At 34.2% G+C, this 19119-nt stretch overlaps 1 protein-coding gene across 2 annotated transcripts in view; it reads left to right on the forward strand.

The window, feature by feature from the left end:
• The window catches only part of PLS3 (plastin 3), a 142653-nt gene that overhangs the window by 48858 nt on the left and 74676 nt on the right, over window positions 1-19119 (forward strand). The window contains exon 2 of one of the 2 annotated variants that reach the window (XM_037821999.1): window positions 11860-11939. The exons of the other annotated variant lie outside the window; for it this stretch is intronic. The gene's annotated coding sequence lies outside the window, so the exon portion shown is untranslated. The remainder of the gene's footprint in view (window positions 1-11859; window positions 11940-19119) is intronic. 2 annotated transcript variants of the gene reach the window in all.

Below are 19119 nucleotides of genomic sequence, written 5' to 3' on the forward strand. Positions count from 1 at the left end.
AGCAATTCTGGGAGATAGTAAAATCGTTACCCTGTTAGGCTGTGCCGTAAGATTCAATTCTGAGTTTACACATTATAGTTAGTCCATATTGGTGAGGCGTTATAGTGTTTGCCTTTGTTTCTGGCATACTTCACTCAAAATGCTGTCTATAAGATCCATTTATCTCATTGCGTGTCTCACAGCGTCACTCCTTCTCATAGTTGCTCAATATTCCATTGTATGCACACACCACAGTTCACCATTCTGTTCCTCAGTCAGTACATGCTTAGGCCACTTCCACCCATTGCAAATCATGAATACTGCCTCCATAAACACCAGTGTGCAGATGTCCATTCATGTCTCTGCTCTCATACATACCCCATAATGAGGATGCAGGACCTTATGGCCCCCACATACTTAGCTTCTTGTGGAACCACCACACTGACCAGCAGAAAGGCTACACCATTCATTAATTTAAAAAATTGAAAGCTTACACTTGGAATTTTTAAGACCACTCATTAGATTTCTGTTTAAAGGTCTCTGCCTTAAGGAAATTACAGTTAACCTCTTCTGTTCTCAAATGAATTCATTTACCAAACTAGCAAAATGGAATATACCATTAAGGCATGTGTTTTAGGGCATTGGAGTTTGGGGTGTGTTTGATATTCTTGAATGGTAAAGTAATTTTTAAAAGAACTCTCTTGTTCATTTTTATGCTTTGATCATGATTCTGCAAAATAAAATTTTAAAAATTGCTAAAAGAATCTGGTAAACCTCCTAATTTAAAATGACACTTGGCCACTTACTGTTAAGTGTAAGAAAAGAGAAAGAAAGAAAGAATGAGAGGGGCAGTGTCAAACTGATTAGGTCTGCTGGAGAACGGAAGTGAAAATGCCATCTTGTTGCTTTGGAGTGAGGAAACCCTGAATGAGAGCATTCTTTCATGTCTATCTTGATTTCTGAAGATAAAGCTTCTCTACTCATCTGATTCAGAGTGGGATGCACAAAACAAAACCTTCTGGCTCTTTTTCTTCCATCCTGTTCATGTTCTAAATTGGCACCAATTGCTTTAATAAAAATATATCACTGGTGGTCTGCAACGCTGTGAATATAGGATTAAGTGGTTAGAATTAGAAAGTGGCAATTTGAAAATCACAGTCGGATTGTACTACCCTATAGAAAATTACTTCTTTGTAATGAAAACCTCCCTAAATTATAGCATTTGGCTTATATTTATAGTATTCTTATTAGGGTGAAATTTACCACCACTATTATAACTAATTTGTTTCTTGCCTCCTTCCCTACCCCTAACCCTGCTTAGATAATGGTCACAGTGGCAGCCAAACCTGTTCTGTAATTGAGAAAGTGTAATTTCAGGGAGAATGAATATAAAGGTATTCATTTTTTTCTTCCCAAATATTTGGTATTTATTTAGTCCAATTAAAGATGTTTAAAAAGTCTTTTTGTGAAACAGATTCTCTAAGAGATTTAAATGTAAGCAAATTAGTAACTACTTTAGGCTGGTTTTTCCCATTCTCTTCTTCCACTGAGGTTTATAAGGCAATTTTATTATTTGGGCTCTGTAAGAAGTTTGATTAGAAATGTAAGACCATGTCATTATAACTTGATGTTAAACTATTAAGTAGAGAATTCTCAAAACAAGTCATAGTTTGCCTTATGTAGTAAATTCAGATTTCTCCTGAATCAAAAGCTTACTGTATAGATACTATTACTTATCTTTTAAGGCTGAATAGTCCTTGAACTCCAGGCACTTACTTCAAATAAAATTCTGTAGATTCATTGATTTGAGTAATTTTTAAAAGAAGATAAACTTTATGCTTTAAAATGAGTTTATATTACGTGTAGCTAAGACTATGTTATAATCATTTATGTCTCTTTATTAGATTTTGAGTGAATGCTCAGTGTGATAAAATACTTTTTTTGTACCTGTTAGATCCACTTCCCTATTAAAGCTGATATTTTATTACCTTATATACAATGTTAAGATAGTGACTGATTTGTTCACAAATTTTCACTAACATCGTTGAGAAACATCACAACATTTTATAAATCATGTTTTATAGAAAAAATCAAGGCTAATAAAGGTATATACTAAGAATGGATATCATCTTTTGTGTATAATGGGAAGAGGAGAACTAAATAATATTTGTGGATACATTGCTTAAGTATTTATACGTGGAATGCCACAAATATCTTTTCTTTCCTACAAATTGAAATAAAATGTTAAAAAAAAGTCATTCTTTTAAAAAGCAGTGACTTCGCAGAGCCAGTGAACCTAGGACAGTTTTTCCGACCAAAAGAACCTTGCTAATAGCTTTAGCCAATTTCTGAATTAGTGCCTCAGAGATAATTGAGAGAGGGACAAAGGTTACCCCTGTAGGGATGATGTTTTGCTAAGATTATGATTTTTATCAAGTGAAGACCACAAAAGCTTTTTGACTACTGGCAGAATTCATCGTAGTGCCATTTTTAGCTGTACCAAGTAACAGACTGCCAAATAAAATACTGAGCAAACAAGACTGGCCAGTTATCAATCCAATATCTAGAATTCTGAACCAGTATAGTGATAGGTATATCAAGTATTCAACTCCATCCACAAAGAAATACAATTTAAAAAGTAAGCTTTTAGACGTTCTAAAGCTTACTTTTTAAATCAAAAAGTTACTTTTTAAATGAAAACTGACTTTCCCGCAGAGTAGTGCTCTAGGGAGGCAGGCTGTTCTCTGCTAGTTGGATTACTGATTTTAATGAATGAGTATATGTCTTTCTCTCTGGAAGGCTTAAGCAAGGGATTTGATTTATGTAATCTAAAAAAGCAATTAATTCATTATATTCACTTTACATTCAGTGTAAAGAAAACCACAATCTTCCATAGCTGTGATGCTATGGTTTTTCAATTTAATTCAATTTTCATCCTTTTTTCAGGGGTTATTGTAAATTCAAGCTATCATCTTACCAAATATAGTTCATTACACTTTCAAAAAAGATGAAATACAATTTATTGGGGCATCTAAACAGAAATAAAATAAAATAAAATTTGTGAGGCAGCTTTCATATATTTGAATGGTACGGGCATATAACACTTTAGGAGCCCTTGGTATTTTTGCAGCCAATCTTAAGGATAAATCTACATTGTGTTCATGATTCTGTGTTGGGCCAAACTTAACAATGACCATTATGTGTAGAAAATAGCAACCATTGTTTCTCAATGACACACTCTTTGGAGATTTTTTCCTCATGTTGAAATTAAGCTATAATAAAATTAATGTCAACATAAGCAAAGAAATTAACTAGAGAATAGTGGTTAGAAGCAGAAAGTATAGTTGAATTGTTGAAATTATACCTGAAATTATACCTGACAAAGGAAAGCTGGAGACTGTTTACTTGTCTAAAAAAGCAATTCCAAAAGTATACTCTCAAAAAATCTGGATTTTTCAGCTGGACCTTTCTGTGAAATATCAAGAAAAAAGTCAAAAGTAAAAAAAAGCAGGCTGTTTGGGACAAAATCCCAATGAAATGGAATTGATTGAAAGTGTGTATGTGTGCTTGCAAGCATTATATGGAAGAATTAGACTTACACAGAATACTTGGTGGTTCTTAAAGTGGGTATTAGCAATCTTAAGGACATTCTATTAGACAGTGAGGCAACAATTTTTCCGTGGGAACATGTCTCCACAATAATAGCGGAAGTCAGAAAATATTTTACATGCAAATATATCTGAAACTGTTCATGGATGCATTTAACACTTTGAAGTGATGGCAACATCTGGTAACAAGTAGAAACCGGCGTCTTATAAACTGCAGCTTAGTGTTACCACCTCATCTGAATTAGTCATTTTAAAGTGGGTTTTATATGTCTTCCTAAGAACTGACGCGGTTAATCTTGGACTAGGGCAGGCAGGCAGGAAATGTTAAGCGGCTCTTTCTTTTGAAGGTTTCGTTATTCCTTGTGAAGTCAAAAAGTAATTGCTTTAAAGTTTGGAAAGCTAAAGCTGTGATATCTTGATAGCTAAGTGAGATGTTTCTGTCTTTTTTTGTGGCAAGTTCAAGGAAAAGCTCAAAGTTATGGGTTCTTTGTACTTTCCACTCCATTTCTTTTCTCTGAAGTATCTTTATGTTTATAAATGCAGAATTTGAAAAATCATTTCAATTGCCAAATGTGATTATGGATTTGGTGCCACCAGAAGATATCACCCACCGTTTGGCCAGATCAGCTCCCAAGAATCATCCTATTCTTTAGAATTACCTGACAGGACAAGAGCAGATGCCTTTATGCTTATTTATTTGATTTGAGTTAAAAAGACACGTTAACATTTTACTCTTGATTAGGTAATAAGCCACTATGGCAAATGAAAGTGAGTTTAATTCCCTCAAAGCACATTCATTTAGCAAATATTTACTGAGTACCTACTGTGTGCAAGGCACCATTCTAGACACTTAGTGTATATTGGTGATGAAAACAAAAATCCCTATCCTCACAGAACTTAATAAACATTAAATATTAAAATAAAGAAATTTTAAATCATTTAATACTATTACTCAGCTTTTAAAGACCTTCATTAAATGAGTTTTGAGGACGTTTGCACTTTTGCACATTTTATCTGAAGTTACAGGAGAAAATCGATGACTTGTTTGGAATATAGAAGAAGCTAGAAACCAATAACTAAATACTTTCTTTTTATCTCACTTTTATTTTTCATTTCTCACTGTTATAATTAGGCACTTGAATAACTGAGATATCTCACTAGTTTAACTTGGAGATTTGTTCTTTAGGATAGGCTTTATTTGTATGAGGCACGAAAGGATATAGCGGCCCAGGAAATTAATGTAAATTCATGGCATTTGGAAACATGTCTTCTGTCATTTAAAAATATATAGAAAATGAATGTATTGCTTGACTATTTTTGCCCATGTGAGTAGTGCAAGATCTGACTCAAAGAAGATGACATGATGGTTCCTGTTCTCAAGTGAAATAACATGACGGGTTATAGTGGAAAGGTGATGTGGTCATGCCCATATATGTGCACATCTCTTGCTTGTTTCCTTTTATAGAGGAAAACCAAGGAAAGACTCATTTCTTATTTTTTAAGTTTCCTTTTTGTATTTTTTTCTAATACCATTCTTTTTTTTACATTAAAATTACATTATAATGAGAATGTTCTTATATTGATTGCGGTGGTGAATGCATAACTATGTGATTATGCTAAGAGCCCTTGATTGTAAAAAAATACATTATAATGATTTGTAATTCAATTGTTTCAAGTTGTTTTGTAATAACATAAGTACCCCTTAGAGTGGTCATAATGGAGTTATTATACCTGTTTGAGAGAATTAACTACATGTAGGGACACATACTCTGGGCCCTTGAGATTGTGAAAGTCATGTATCACCTGATGCTATCTAGTACAGGTGACTTTTGCAGAGTGGATGCTCAACCAGTATTTGTTTATTGAATGAATATGAGCTAGGAATTTTATTTTTGTTTTCCAAAATACCAAATAATCTGTTATAAATACACAGAAAATTTAAAAACTTATTATGGAACTTTTCAAACATACCAGGTAAAATAGCAAAATGAACTCCTAGCTTCAACAATTATCAGTATTTTGGTGTTCTTTTCTAACCTCCTTTTAAAAATTTCTTTGGCATTTGCTTTAAAACAATCCATATATTATTTCACCCATAAATACTATAGTGCACTAGGTTTATGAATATTTTAAGATAATTAAGATTAATAATTTTTGCATTTCATACAAAGTTTCACTTTCAACCCCCCCCCCCACCTTTGCTAGTTTATGTCAGAGAAGGAAACCATTACTGGTTGTCAGGAGAAAGATCTGACTGGCTTCATATGAGCTGGATGTTGTTTTAAGTTAACAAATATATCTACTTTCTTAATCTTTCCCTAAATTTGTTAAGTTTTTAACCTACACTATCATGATTAAGTCATGTCTTGTGGACATGAACTTGATTCACAAAAATGTGCTTTGGAATATATAAGATGTGGACTGGTACCCTCAGAAGTGATATTTAGTGAATTGTGTTTTCTTTTCACAATCCAACTGCATGGAACTCAGGTTAAAATCTGGGTACAAAATTCTGATAACTTTATTCGGTGTTTGAAATTCCTTGTTTAGTTAATTTATAATCTAAAACCTACATATCTCATGGATGATTATGGATATTCATCTTTAATACTACACCAAAGTTATGGGGATTTTTTTTTGGTCTCTAAAATTATGTAACTCTGCCCATACTACTAAATACAGCATAATTAACACACTGGTTGTGAAAAAGTGTGGTCCATTAATTTCATAATAACACTAATACATTAATTCCTCTTTCACTGTGTTGACATTTGCACTGATGGCACAAAAGCAAAGGTGGGTAAAACTGTTGGTGCCTTAGTAAGAATCAGGGCAGTAGCATCAAACTGTGCTCATTCATTGTATTTGCCAATACCATATCCTCACAGTTACACAACAACAACATGCATTTCATTTAAGAATGTCCTTAATGAAGCAAGAAGAAATATTAGTATTTTTAAATCTCAACTTCCAAGTATGTGTCTTTTTAATATTCTGTGTGATGAGCTGAGAAGTACACAAAGCGTGTACTTTTTTGGTACAAATGGAAGTATGATGGTTGTCTCTGGGAAAAGGACTTGTGCAATTGTTTGAGTTGCAAGCAGAACTAGCTGCCTTTAAAAAAATGGAAAACCATTTAACTTAAAAGATAGAATGACACATAAACTGATTATTCAGACATGAGTATTTGGCAGGCATGTTACAAAAAAATGAACCGAGTGTTCCCTGTCACTGCAAGGAAAACAACTGATAATATTTGTTGCTGATGATAAAATTAGAGCTTTCAAGCAAAAATTCAAATTTTGAACACTTGCATTGGCCATCTTGAGCTTGATATCTTCTCATTACTTAGACTTTTCTAATGAGATCCATGGAGTTATTAATGAAAGTGGTTTGTTGGGTATTGTATAATGAAGTGTGTCAACATTTGGAAGATCTGCATAACTCAGTGAAACAATTTTTCCAAATGACCAATGCATGATTTTACAAAATCAATCATCGGTAAAAGGTCCAAAGTGCAAGATACCAGTGGGTTTTTATCATTGATGTGGTATCAGATTTCACATTGCAATGAACCTTTACTTGAATTTTGGTGTAGTATTAAAGAAGAATATCCATAATTATCTGAAAAGGCTCTTAAAAATCTTACTTTCTCAATAACATATCTGTGGGAGATGAGATTTTCTTCATAAACTTCAACCAAAACAACACATTGTAATAGATTGAATGCAGAAGCAGATAGGAAAATTCAGCTGTCCTGTATTAACTCAAACATTAAAGAGATTTGCAAAAATGTAAGCAATGCTACTCTTCTCACAGAATTTTTGAGAATGTATAGTTATTTTTCATAAACTATATTTTATTTTTGTTAACATGTTATGGGCTTTTTATTATTTTTAATTCAATAAATGTTTTAGAAAGTATTCACTTATTATTTCTAATACAGTAAATACATTGATAGAAATTAGCCTTATTAATAAAAAGCTCGTTGGAGTCTTCACTAATGTCGTTTTCTTTTTTTTAATTAGAGAAGTTGTAGATTTACAGAAAAATCATGCAGAAAATACAGAGTTCCCATATAACCCCCTATTGTTAACACCTTGCATTAGTGTAGCACATTTGTTACAATTATCAAATGAATCTTATAATTGTACTGTTAACAATGGTCCATGGTTTACATTAGGGTTCCCTGCTTGTGTTGTACAGTTCTGTTTTGTTGGGTTTTTTTAAAATTTTTATTCTAGTAATATATACAACCTAAAATTTTGCCTTTTAACTGCATTCAAATATATAATTCAGTGCTGTTAGTTACGTTCACAATGTTGTGCCACCATCACCATCATCAATAATCAAAACTTTTCCATCATCCCAGATAGAAACTCCACATATAGAGTTTTTTTAATGTATTAGAGCAGGTATAGTCTACAGAAAAATCATGCAGAAAGTACAGGGTTGCCATATACTTCCCCCACCCCACACAGTTTTCCTTATTGTTAACACTTGGCATTAAAACTATCCACATATTATTTCACCCATAAATACTATAATGCACTTAATTTTTCAATATTTTAAGATAGTAATAATTTTTTGTATTTCATACAGTTTGTTACAACTGTTGAAATAATAAAATTATAATTATATTGTTAGCTGTAGTCCATAGTGTACATTCAAACTTTGTGTTGTATTGTTCTTCATAATTTTTAAGAGTATAGAAGGGGGTCCTGAAACCAAAATGTTTAGGAATTGCTGAGTTAGTTGGGACTTTTTTGTTGTTTTCTTTCATAGTTTTTGAGTGAGAGACACTCAGGATAGAAAGGTGTAGAGCCTATGAGTTATTCCTTTGTATGTTTTCATTAGCTATAAACAGAACACAATGTCTTTTGAACAAGTTCCTTGCTCCATGTATAGTTCAGTGGACAGTTTTTGGAGGGCTCAGACTTAAAAGTGACTATTTCACCCTTTTGTTTTAATCAATTAAGAAAAAATACACAATTTAATGTACAATAGGACATCTTATTTTATTTTTAAAATTTTGTTTATTTTTTACACAAATATAGCACTAATATATACTTACTGTTGGAGACACATCCTTTGGAATATTGAAATAAGATATTTTGGGTGCTTATTCACCTCCCCCTCACGAATATGAGAAGAATTATTACACAGTCTAGATCTATTTGATTGTCTTGATCAACATATCCATGGAACAAGAAGATGGTATAATTAATACTACTCCTAGTATATATTTCCTAAACTTTCCACTGTGGTCCCAAAACTACAGTACCAATTTCCAGCTTGTTACTTTTTTTTCAGCATGTGAATTTGATACCTATTTTATATGTTAGGTCCCTTTGCTTTGATGCCTTGCTCACTGTGTGTGCTATTTTTTTATTTATTTGCTTGCATGCTTTCTCTTTGTAAGTCAGGAAGATGGGTAAAATCCTGTTTCAATAAAGTTAAATGAATCATTGTTAACCGAGGTGTGTCGTGAAGCATAGTAGGAGAGGCCTCCAGTGTACGTGTCACGTGGAAAGAATATGCTTAGTACAGGGTGTGGTAGAGAGAATGATGTTTGGATGAAAGTTGGAAGAGACTTTAAAAATACTATGTTTAGATCTTGTGATCCCAGTGCATATTACACTGATACATCTCTGAGAATTTTATGCAACTTTTTTTTGGGTGTGCCTTTTGCCTTCCTTTCAACCCTGAGGGATGTGTGTGTCCATGGGTGCATGTGTATGAAGTCAACATTGTGGTTTTGTTTGTAACATCTGAGAGATGGCTTTACATATACGGATAAAACATGGGTTGGTTTTAATTGGCTTTCCTCAGCATTCATCACAATAAATTTGTGATGCAGTGTAAAATTTGTTTTCACTCTATGGCCTGCTTGTATGTATGTGAAACTTATTACACATTTAGAAGTTCAAAAATTGGGTCATAGACTAAAACATATTGAACTACTGATGTGATAGAACAGTCTTTTAGGAAATGTCCTAGTATTTACTAAATAAAGATGTGCATTTTTGAAACAAATATCCATTCCTAGTATTTTAGTACAATGCTTTGCAGCTTAAAAGAATTCTGTTATGGTATGGTGAATAGACTTTAAAATCAGCAACTTGTCGTTGACAGATTTCCTTGATGAAAGATTAGCCTTAGAGTTCATAAAGCTAGAAAGCATACACATTCAAGAAGACCAAGAAAGGGAAAGTCAAGGAAGCAGTTTTCAGGTAGCCCTTGTTATAATGAAACTTGTTCCTTAAAAAGAGAAAAGTCTTCTGAAGGCAAGCATTATATGTTTAAAGCATTAACTTCTTCAATAATAATATTACTTCTCTGAAAAGGGCAGTTACGTAACACTTGGGACAGACCCACAGACCCATCTAAGTAGCTGGAGGCGACAGGTGTGGCTGAAGGAAAGGTAAAGCTGGGAAAACAACATTTCTGTTGAACACTGATACTGTCTTCTTTGCCTGCAGCATTCGCCTGAGCCTCAAATTTCCCTGTCTGTAAAATGTATGAATATATATCCTTTCTTCCAGTTGGCTCAGAGTGTTGGTAGTTATGTATTATTATCTCATGAATTCCCTGGCCAGCGACAGGCAGATTGTGCTATGCTTGGTCTACAAATGGGGAAATTGAGACTTGGGAAAGTTGAAGAAGCTCCACATAGTGAATTAGCAATAAAGGCAGATGGAAAAACATGTCCTCTGACTCCTGTTGCTATACTCCTTTTGTTCTGGGTTGGATTGTGTTGCCTTCTACTATTTCACGGAGTTTTTGTGATTGATGAAACGAAGTGTTTCTATTAAGGAGACAAAATGTAATCCAATGCCTGCTAATGGTGGTTAGTGATGAGGAGAGAACACTCCCTGCCTCATAATATGAACTTTCTGGTGAGGGGTCATTTTTGCAGTGAGTACAGTGTGAGTTGCTTCCTTCTCTTGAGTGAGAATTCAGTATATTATTAAAAATGCATCACTTTTTTGGTTTTATATAATTTACAAAGGACTGGTATATCTATTATCTCACTTTATTCTTTCATTCTTATTAAGTAGATAGAGCAGATTGCATTAGGCATGTTATGTCCCAGACAGTTATAATATCTGCCACTTACTGAGTACCCTGCCTGAGCCAGAAACTCATAGGTACTTATATATCGTCTCTTTTAGTCATCATAGCAACCCGGTGAAGTGTGTGGAATTAGCTCCACTTTTACAGATAAACCTGGGGCTCAGAGAAGCTAAGTAATTTAAGGTCACACAGACTTCATTCCAAGGCTGTCAGATTCCTAAGACCCTGACGCTTCTGAGTGCTTTATTTCCACTCAAATTAACTTGCCATACGTCAGTATTAGAAATGGTTTGCTGAGCCTGGCCCAGTACTGTTATTGATTTTCTGTTCTCCCCATAATGAGTACTTACAACTAACCAGTTGCCTATTTAAGCAATTAACTGTTTATACATGCTAGAGCAGTTAAACACATTTCAATAAGAAGAAATGTAGCAGTTATCACATCTAATGCTTACTATGTGACAGGATCTGATCTAAGTTTTTGACACATATTAAATCATTTAAGCCTCACAACAACTGTATAAAGTAGTTACTATTATATGAAAAAATCTGGCTCCAGAGCCTGCACTCTTAACTGCCATGCAGTACTGCCTCAATAGAAAATTATTCAGTTCAACAAGAATTGACTTAATTCCTATGTGCAATGTTGGAAGAAAATATAGTTCCTGCCCTTAAGAGCTTACATTTTCACTAGAGAACAAGATGTATATACTTGAAATCAGTGCTACAACACCTAGCATATGGAATGTAAATGTTGTATGAAGGCATGAGATTAAAATGAATAACAATGCAAATGGTTTGAGACAGTTAATTTGCCTTTCAAAGTAATGTACTGTACTATGGAGGGGTGGTTTGGACACTGGTTCCATGTGTTCTAAAATAAGCAGGTTACTTGGCTAATGTTCAAACTCTAAATAGCTATTTGGGTTGTAGCTATTTGACCTGAACCAACTTTAAAATCCTTTATGTCCTTGTATGGTTTTAGTGGAGCCGAAGTGAAAGATTAAACATTTCTGTAAATGTTGTGTTTTAAGTTAGAATTTATTAAATACTTGGCAAAATACTGCAACATTAACAGGAAGGAGATTCGTAAGTATTGTATCATTCTTTTGTCAGGGTGTTCTCTTTTTCTAGCAGGAAGTGTTGTGACTTGCTCTCTAAAGTTGCAATTGTAAGAAGAATGTTGTATTTCCAGATTGGCTTTCTGGGCGTGGGAGAAGGTTTGCTCTGTGCTACGAGAAAGGAAGGAGACAGGTTTGCTCTCGTCGCAGAAGGGTAACTATTTTAATATAACTTTGTTAGACTAACTTTTAGACTACTGAATATTTAAGCAGAAATTTATTTTTAAAAGCTTGGAATTCCTATCATTTGTCTGGATAATTAAGCATTTAGAAAGACTTTCTAAATGTTAGCCTGTATATCATTTCTGTAAAATCAAATGTGTTTAAAGAGAAAATTTTTAAGTTTAGTATCTAACGTCTTCTATGTATATTCTAGTTTTTATTTTGAGTATGTTTTAGGATTTTAGAAGGTTGCTTTTGAAACCATAATTATTTAGTGGTATTTATCAAATTCAAAACTTTAGATGCCCAAAGTTTAAGTGAAGAAAGCTATTACTTTATATTTTGAGTGGGAAGAATTCAAATGCCTTTGCTCCTCTGCTAAATGGTTGATCAAAATTCTGTGAAATGAAAGTTGAGGTAGCTGTCCTGTTAAACTCTGTTGTGATTACATTGATATTCTATTCCTATAAAATGGCCTAGTGTTTATTCATAATTTGCAAAATACATGAAAGTCTTTGGTAAAGAACTTTTAGTGGTGTTCTTGTAATTCAGTAGTGATGGTGTTTTCTAGCACTCACAGACTTTACCAAGGTCTTCCATCCCATGGTGACCGTATAAGTTTTATTTCTCCTTATTTTTTGCAAAGGGAAGTATAGCTAGTCATATAGTAGGAAATCCAGACTCTCAGTTAGGGTTATTTCTCAGACTGGTTGTACTTAGCATATCCATATGAAGTAAAAGGTGAAGTTTGAAATAAAATCTAGTTTTCTCAGTTAAGAAGTACTGTATTTGAGAGTATATTAGGCAGGGTAGATAGCACTGCATAAAGCACTTTCAGAGACAGATAAATTTTCAGCTTCTGCAAAGTTGGTCTGTAATGGAAGTTTTCAAAGGCTAAGCTGAAATTATGTTGCCAGTGATTTCTGAATTGTAGGCCATAATATTCTACGATATTTTTATTTTGAACTGAAGTGGACTAACTAGTCTGATATATAGCTGAAGGTAGCCCTTGAATTCACTCAGCCTGTTCTATGTTACCAATTTTCAGACTAGGAGGGGGATTGGGAACATCCCGCTGGTGTGAAGGTTAATTAGTTTATTTTGTAGCAGATTTGTCTTTCCATAAATTGTTCAGATGTTTACAGAAGGGTGTCAAAGTTTCTTAGGAAATATGGAAGAGATTAAAAGTAATTTTGACCTTTTGAAAGGAGGGAAGAGATGCTGTTTCAATCCAAGGAGTTAATACACCTTAGCTTTGTAAAATGGGGGAAGGAGAGGTATCACTCTTTTGTGTCGTTTGTGTTTGGTGTAGCATTTTTTATCATGGGAAAGGAGGCTTTTAGACCATAATAAAGACTTGGATTAAATATCTACAAAATTCTAATCTTGCAAGAATTTAAAGAATGTCTTCAATTTGATTAAGTTGAATTGAATATTTCTATAATTGGAAAAATTATTTAACATATTTTAAAATGAACATTGCTTTAAGATCTTTGCTTGTTAATTAAAAAAAAGAGGAAAGAAAACTTTTACTTAAGATGAGGGTATTTGAGATTCCTCCAGGAAATGGCACAGAATTGGACACCCTTTGGGATTTAAATGACTCATAGATATTGGCAAGGAAAAGAGAAAAAAAGATCAATCAGAATCTAGCTTATACTCCTAGACAGTCAAGAGGTATTTCCAGAAATAATGAACTAATTTCTTAGTAACATTGTGGGGGTGAAATCATGGGATGTCTACGGTTTGCTTTAAAATAATTCAGGAGAGACAGAGATGGAAAGAGAGAGAAAGAAAAAAAAGGATGACAAAGAGGGAGAATAGATGAAGTAATTGTGGAAAAATTCCTGCTAAGTGTAGAATCTAGGTGATGAATTTATGGGAGTTCATTGTGCTATTCTATACTTTTGAATATATTGAAACTTTTCCTAATAAAAATATTTAAGTATTGCTTTAACTTGGGGGAAATTTATATCTATTCCTAAATGTTAACTTCTGTCTATAAATTGTAAGTCTATTATAACATGATTTATGCATGATATATTATTATAAGGATGAAGCATGCTACATGAATGCCAAAATTGTTGCAAGTAAAGACTGTTTCTGTTTGACTTTCAGCTAAACTCAAAGGACAAGTTGTAAACATCTTTAAGAGTTTTGTAGTATCTTGAAGTACTAAATAAAAGTAGATAGTTAAAGCATGCTGACAGGTCAATTGCATGTGAAGAATGTGGGAACATTGTTATGTCCTGACTATTTTGTTCACAGTCTTCTCTCCTGGACTTAGCATTTTTAAAACCTCCTGAGATGACCATAGAGCATGCATGATATGTAATTCTACTCACTTTCCCTACTTGCCTCCATCAATATTTATTTATTTATTGATTCAACAAACATTTAGTAGGTACTTACTGTGAGCCAAGATACAAAGTCAAATAAGACGCCAAGTCTGCTTTCAAGGAGCTCACAGACTAGTGGAGTAGACAGAGAGGCAAATAGATGGTCTTCACACAATGAAAGGTGCTACGGAAGTGTGGGGAAAGGGAGTTACTGGTTAGCAACTATGACTCTATGGTGCATCTCCAGTAAGACAATACAAACATAAATTTTGAGATGATTTAACCGATTGTTAAATCAGTTAAATCAGAAGTATGAAGAGAGCTAAGATAGCTTAGTTTGACTTCTTGAAGTCTCCCATACGTGACTTTTCAAATAATAGCCATCTCTTCTCCTCCACCCCTTATACCTTACTATTCCCCTCAGGCATCTGTACAGGAGATAGCAGTGTCTTCTTTACAATAAACAGTAGACTTATATTTAAGTCCCCTTTTATAGTTTTTGGACACATCCAGGGCAAAATTGCACTTATAGGTAAGTAGCTACTTGGAGTTGGGTAAAGGATAGCTTTGGCCTTCAGTTGCTGATAGATCCTTCCAAAGTTCATTTCTGAATTTGAAACATATTCAGAATTTGGATTTGAAATTCGAAACATATTTTCCATGAAAATAGTGGGTACAGTTTTTCAGGTCACTTCACAGATGTCCCTGAAATGGTATCCTATGTTACCTGAAATGCTATGTTTTTGTGGTCCTATTACTTTAATCTAGATTAATTATAGAGGCATTGTTGCTAAATATATCCAGATATTTGTTCCATCAGCAAGTTGCTTTATTCTCTAATTCCTAATACTGTATAACCAATCAGCATGCCTCATGGGAAAATAGTGTCAGTTTCATTTTGGGTATCTGAGGATGTTCTCTGTTTAGTATTAGCAAATTGCAGTTGAAATGCCAACTAGATTTACCAGAAGAACAATACCTGAAAAAATAATCTCGCTAATCAAAGTATACTGTACTTGATGAATATTGCTTTCATAGAAATTTCCTCTCCACTGGGTATAATTAGCAATTTTTAATAATGCTAAGGCACTAGAATTAATTAACAGTAAAACCCTTTGCCACTTCCTCCTTCTGCTTTAACTTTTCCTATAAACCTTCAGGACTAGGAGGACCCTGTGGAATATGTGAGGGCACTTAGGGTTGACTCACTTGATTTGATTTTCAGGCCCAAATCATTAAATTGAGAATGATGCATATAACCTCATAAGTTGTTTACTGTTATTCCTTTACCAAGATTGCATTGAAGTTTTCTACGAGGAAGCAAACAAAATTCCAAACCCCTTGCTCCTTGAGAAAATCAGTTGTAAGTTAAAAACAATTCACCAAAAAAACCGTGGCTACTGTAGTGACAGCTTGTGCATGAAAAAAAAAGTCCTGAAATAAAAAGTAAATCACATAGATACTTGAGTGTTTGGTGATTATGTTTATAATAAGACTATGTTATTAGCACTGATAAAATGGTAGTGGTTGGTCACAATTCTTAAGATTCAAGAGGCTAAAATTAAGCAATTATTAAATACAATGAAGCAAAAGACTGTCAGATGTAGGAGTGAATATGCCACAAGAGACGGTAAGCTTCTGTGTCCTGATTTTCATACATCATGGCCTGTTGTATGGTCAGTGTCTGTTTAACACCAATGTTTGAAGAGAAAACTTTTAGCACGCTGAATATAAAAGTCTTTTACTGCACCTTTTGCCTACATCCTGTGTGTTTTACACAATAACAGTTTTGGCTATTTCAGGCCAAAGTTTAAGTGAATTCCTTTAAATATCCTTCAAGTAATGAAAACAAGTTAGTACTCGATAGGGAGGTCACTATTTACATTTTCTGGCAACCATTCTTTTTCCTCGACATCATGGTCGCATTTGTTAGGACCTTTTCAATTTCCTTCAATAGGCTATACCAAGCATGGACCTTCTCTTTACAAAGCAGTGTGTAGCCTCTTTTTGTTGTTGTTTTATGGTAAGGGTAGTTAGTTGCCTTCTTTTACATACGTTCTTTTAATTTTACATTTGCTGCACATCTCTATATCTTCAGCAAGTCACTTAACTGCTGCAGACTCTTCTTTCTTAATACAATTTATGAGATAAAATTATGGAACCCTACTACAAACTCATGTTTCAAGTTTTAATTTACACGATAATTGGATATTTGGCGTGCTTGGGATTATCACTACTCTCAAAACACTGCAGTCATTTGGAATATTTTTTGTGCCATGTCTATGTACCCAACATTGACCAATGTATTCTGAAGGTATATGAGAGAAATATGAAGTTTAAATTTAGAGTCTGCTCTTAAGAAACACACAATCTTGAAATAAGACTTGCAGAGCAGAAAGACAAATATCTGCACACTGTTTATGATAAAATGGTTCTCTTTTATTGAGGAGGAGAACCAAGTTTTTGTTGATGAAGTTTGAGGACCAAGTGGCAGTGACACATGAACTGAATCAAGCCGGGCCTCAGTAGGATGAATGATGTCCCAGCCAGACTATCCTCACATGCAATTATATAACTATAGGAGGAAAGTATATGATTACATTGCTAAATTTTGTGATAAGATTCTAAATTCTGTGGGAGTTAAAGAGCAAGGTCAATATGGGATGGATAAGTTTTGGTAACAGATACAGCATGGTTAATATAAAACACCACTGAATTGTATATTTGAAAATGGTTAAAAAGGGAAATTTTGGGGTTGTATATAGGTTACCAGAATAAAAATTTTGAAAAACCATAGAATTGTATGACAGAGTAAGCCCTAATGTAAACTATGGACTATAGTTAATAGTACAATTATAATAATTTTGTTTCAGCAATTGTAACAAAGTTACCACACTAATACAAATTGTTAATCGGGAAAATTGTGTGTTGGGGGAGTGGGGAGGTATATGGGAACTCTATACTTTGCTAGATTTTTCGGTAGGCCTTCAACTACTCTAATAAAAAATGAAAAAGAAAAAAATATGGAATGAAGTCATTGGCAAATGTGCTTGGATGAGATTTCTGCTGATCCTTGATGAGTGAGTAGAATTTGGATAGAAAGAGAAGAAAAATAAAGCAGAGGGTATTTTAGGTATGAGAAGTAGATACAGGGAGGAGGCAGTCCTTAGTGGGAGAGAAGGAAAGAGGAATAGGAAACAGATTAAAACAAAGGGTACTGAGGTAGGAATTAACAGGACATGACTAGTAGGACCACTCTAGAGGGCCTGGAATACTAGGCAAAGATTAGAATTAACATATTAAGTGTAGGAAGTATAGCTTTCTGAAAGGGATCTGACCAAAATGATTGTGGGTAGTAGTTGTGGGCCATTTTTGATTCAAAAGATTCAGAGAATGTGCTGTCCACGGAATTGTACTTCATGCTATGGTGAATAAACAGAAGAGTACCCTGTATTTCCTTCTCTAACAAGTTTACAGTCTCATTGGGAAAATAAATTCATTCAATAAACAGTTATTGAGGAGGCTATAAAGCATAAAGTTTGAGAATACTGATTTCTTTGTCAGACAGACCTAGACTTGAGACCTGGCTCTACCTCTTTTTAGCTATGTGACCTGGGGGAAATGACTCAACTTTTCTAAGCCTTTTTTTTTCTCTTCTGTAAAATGGAGTAACAATATTACCTGGTTCATAGAGTTTTTCTAAAGAATAACATGTACATATGTATACATATATATGTATATCACTTAGCACCATACATGGTAAATTGAAGTACTACATAACTGTTAGATGCTAGAATACATTTATAATGACATGTTTTTACATTATTTTAATTATTATTATGATCTATTATGTGCAGGCACTGCAATAAGGGCTGGAAATAAGAGGAGGAATGGGATATGGTCCCTGCCATCAAAGAGGTTTTTATAATAGTATTAAATGCTGTCCTCGTGGTAACTATATTTTCCAAATCAAAAACTGATGCATATGGTCTGAATGTGAAATAAGATGTTTAATATTGCAGCTGTCAGAAAATTCAGTACTGGCTATAAAAGAGGAAAACACATATTTCTCTAAGAGTTGAGGGAAGGGAGAAATTAATGTCTTCTTGGGGCAATTTGAAGAGACTTCCCGAAAGATGCTTTTGAAGAGTGGATATGCAATGAATGAAGGGCATTCCACTGGAGAAAACCACATAGGAGAATTAATGGAGGTGGAAAAAAAACAAGGCATGTATGGGGAATTAGGGTATCTTCAGAGTGTAGGACTCACAGTGGCAGTGCATATAAAGGGAAGTAATTTTGGAAAGAAAGAACTCTACAGAGAAAAGTATAGAGCCTTGGGTGCTGTGCTAAACAATTTTAACTTCTTTTTGTATCATAAGCTCTGCTCATCTGGAAGATAACTGTCGGAAGTGTAAAGAATATATTGGAGGGTGACAAGGCTGCAGACAGAGCAGCGAATAGGCTTTTGTTGTAGGCCAGACACGAAGTGATAGGGACATGATGGAAGAATCCCAGAGATTGCAAAGGCGGAATCCAGAGGGCTTGGTGCTTGACTCCACCTTCATTTTATTCCTTAGAGCCAAAGTTCTGTCCCAAATTTATGAACCTGGAGACAGGAAAGTGGAGACATTGTAAAAGCACTGATTTGGCGGGAGAGATAGTTAAAGAGGGGGAAATAATTTGGCAGTAAGGTCACTTGTAGACACTTAGATTTTCCTGACTTGAATTCTCCTCAATGACTTCCTTCTCCCTTGGCCATAGGATCATGTCCAGATCTTGTGGGTAGCACTTCTAAATCGGACCCTGACCTTGTGCTCCATTTGTATCTGT

The sequence above is a fragment of the Choloepus didactylus genome, chromosome X (assembly GCF_015220235.1).
Source record: "Choloepus didactylus isolate mChoDid1 chromosome X, mChoDid1.pri, whole genome shotgun sequence".
Lineage (NCBI taxonomy): Eukaryota > Metazoa > Chordata > Mammalia > Pilosa > Megalonychidae > Choloepus > Choloepus didactylus.